The 243-nt window shown below is 46.1% G+C and overlaps 1 pseudogene; it reads left to right on the top strand.

Moving 5' to 3' along the window:
• LOC116683237 (extracellular calcium-sensing receptor-like) overlaps window positions 1-243 on the top strand; it is a 10,305-nt pseudogene that overhangs the window by 3,583 nt on the left and 6,479 nt on the right.

Genomic DNA, 243 nt, shown 5'->3' with positions numbered 1-243 from the left:
AACATCAGAATCCAGGTTAACGAGGGTTAAAAGCTACAGTACACAGGTGCGTCTTAAGCAGCGATTTAAACGTTTGTAAGGTCTGTACAGCTTTAATATGCATGGGGAGGTTGTTCCATAGGGTAGGAAGCCCCCTGCAAAGGCTCTATCGCCCTCATTTTTTAGCTTTGATCTAGGGACATCCAAGAGCAGCTGATTGGTCGACCTCAGCGTTCTGACTGGAGAATGATGGCATAAGAGATC

The sequence above is a fragment of the Etheostoma spectabile genome, chromosome 3 (assembly GCF_008692095.1).
Source record: "Etheostoma spectabile isolate EspeVRDwgs_2016 chromosome 3, UIUC_Espe_1.0, whole genome shotgun sequence".
NCBI lineage: Eukaryota > Metazoa > Chordata > Actinopteri > Perciformes > Percidae > Etheostoma > Etheostoma spectabile.
This window is presented reverse-complemented; position numbering and strand designations above follow the sequence as displayed.